Genomic DNA, 3016 nt, shown 5'->3' on the forward strand with positions numbered 1-3016 from the left:
TTTCAACAAGAGTGGTTGGCGGGTGCTCTTGGGTGGTTTGCTCTTTCTTTCCTATAAAAAATCTGTCGTCCATATCTCTCCTTCTTTTGTTTGTATATTACTCTAATGACACTTCTAATCTCCTGCACTTGTATAACCTTATTATGTTACAAGTGCTGTAAAACTGTTTCTAAGACTAAAAAACTAAAATATCATGACCGACTAGTGACTGTGGTATGCTGTTTAGGCTCACCACAGGGGATATAATTACGTGTGTGTAGTTCTATTTGTGGCGTAACATTCAAAAGATGTATTGGGGGCTCTTGTGGCCTGGAGGTTAAGGTGTTCACCCCTCATTCAAAGGTCCCGGGTTCGAATCCGGGTAGCGACCGAAAAATTTTCTTCTCTAAGATTGTCTCCTTTCACTTCCTTTTCTTCTCTCCTCTAGCAATGTTCTGTCTTCTGCTATCGTCTCCACTTTCTGCCCTCACCTCCTTTGTCTCCTCCTCTGGGCTCTTGACTCTTTCTGCAGCCTTTCTTCTGCTACTCCTTGGCTCCTCACTGCTGTCTTTTATTTTCAACCACACCCCTGATCTTCTGTGGGGATAGATCTACGGTACACCTCTAGCCTTCTCGGACTCGGGCGAAAAATCTTGGAGGTCCCGTGTGCAAGTTGCGCACGTTAATGATCCCTTGGTGGTCTAAAATCGACAAGAGTAGGCTTCGGCAGCCAGCGGGGCAAAATTCAAAATTTCCTGCCAACAGAAAATGTATCCCGCGCACTCATATGACCTTATGCTGCGAGCCCCGTTTTTTGCATGTTTTGCACTTTTTCAACAAGAATTTTCATGTTTTATGTTGGAGAAGAATTGAAAACAGAACGTATCAGTAATTTTTTTGTGTATTTGAAAAGAAAACAATTCCCATCAGTCAGAAAAAAATAAACAAAAAAATGTAATCTCTGTAACTTTCAGCTGTATAGACTAGAGGTAATAAAAATGTTGTTTTTTTAAAAGAGAGACATCTGGACCTCTGATGCTGGCACGTCTCTAAAACCAGGGACACTTGTCAAACATGAAACATCAGCAGACACACGAAGTTGAAGAACAACTTTTGATGTTTTGAAAAATTGAACAGGCTCAAGGAACAAAATCCCTGACCCCCTCCTTTTAACAAGGGAAATAACGAGCTTGTCACTTAAATTAAGCTTATTATTGTGATTACTTCCTTTTAGTCACACGGCGAGGTATATTTAGTAATTTAGTTATTGTTTTATGAAAAATCAAAAATGCAAAATATCGTGACCAAAATTATGTAAATAAATGCGAAAAAACGCGGCTGCACAATCCCATAATCTGACGGGGACAGCTTTGTCAAGTAGGCTATATAAATATGCACTAAATTTATCTACTATCTCATTGTTCTGCTGGTGTACTTTGTCAGGCTCCGTTTGAGTTGGCTCTGAGGAGCAAGGTCGAAGCAGCCAGTCTCCTAAATTAGCCCGTTTAAATTGTGTCATTGGAGATTGGTTTTGGGTTACTGTTTGTTTTTTTAAAAATTAATGTAGGCCCTATGTGTATAACTCCCCCATTGACACAGTTTAGATCATTTTGGAGGCAGGCTTCCAACCCTGACTGTCTGAGACTGAGAGGGATTCAACATTCCAGCTGAAAGACCGAGGTACTGGATAAAAATTTCTCTCCATTCAGGAATCGAACTCGGGTCTCAGGCATGCGACGACAGTGAAGCACCTAACTACTACTGTACTACACCATACATATTTACAGTCAATAATCAAAGATAAGAATGATAATCTGCTCATCACAAGAGTGACTTTTTTGTCAAATGTTTTGAGTTTTGAATTCAAAATCATTTGTTAGCAGTAGCCAATAATCCTTAATCAGTCCCTTCGGTTTTATGCACACAAAAAATTATGAAATTATGCAAACTGAGCCCAAAAGTGTAAAATTATGCGATTCTGTTAATTTTAACAAAGAATGATAAAGAAAAATAGTCAGAAATTATGCCCCCAAAAAAATCAAATTTTGCTAAATTATGCGAGGTGCATACAAAAAAAAATCCCGGGACAGCTTGATCTAAAGACGTAGATCTATTTTCTGAAACTGAAAGAGATAATTTCCCTTTTTACAGATATTTAGATTACATGTAATTATCATATTATGTTCACTGAATCTGCTTCACAACAGTGGAGTTGTTTTCAACTGTGGCTGTTCAGACTTTCAAGACATTACCCACTAAGTTACCCTTAGAAATATATGTACCACCAAACTACAAAAGGAAAATGAAAGTTCATTCAAATATAATTTCAGAATGTAATATTAACATGGCTCAATTTAATGAAGTCACAAAAGAATTTCTTGTGCAAAACCCAACACATTGTGGTCAGACTCGGTCGCTGACTGGCAAACCAGTGGCCTGGTGTTACAGTCAGGAATACAGCACCCTACTTAGCACACTCACTCAGTAGATGTATCCAATCTTGAGATGCTCTCTTTGGTTCCTCCTCCCCCCGCGGTAGAATTTCTTTCTTTACTATATTGAAGTCTTTTGTACAGAGAATAATATCTTGAACAAGAGACACGCATCTGATGCTCACTAGAGTGTAAAAATGTGATGCTATAGTGCAAAATCTGTTGAACTTTATACATGTGTGCAAAGACGAAGAAACTGCTCATACGTGACAGTAAGTTGTTTTGTTGGGGTTTTTTTGCTTTGAAAAAAGTACGGTGCACAGGGTGCATGTAGCCACGTGGTGTACAGTGTACACAGGGTGAAATCGAATGAGATAAAAGTGATTATTAGTTCTCGTGATTGAGTAAACGGTGGTGGTAGTGGTAGCTATACGTTGAGCCAAAATCTAGACCTAGCTGATTTGCCAATTAAAAAAATCTTAAGTCTCAAAATCGCTAACCAAATTTAGAATCTTGTGCTAGGCAGTGGAATAGTGTTTCTGGAAGCGCCCTGGCCTAGACAAGAATCTAATTTGACATATATATATGATATGCCCCCCCCTCTC

Source organism: Aplysia californica, unplaced genomic scaffold (genome assembly GCF_000002075.1).
Source record: "Aplysia californica isolate F4 #8 unplaced genomic scaffold, AplCal3.0 scaffold00161, whole genome shotgun sequence".
Taxonomy (NCBI): Eukaryota; Metazoa; Mollusca; class Gastropoda; order Aplysiida; family Aplysiidae; genus Aplysia; species Aplysia californica.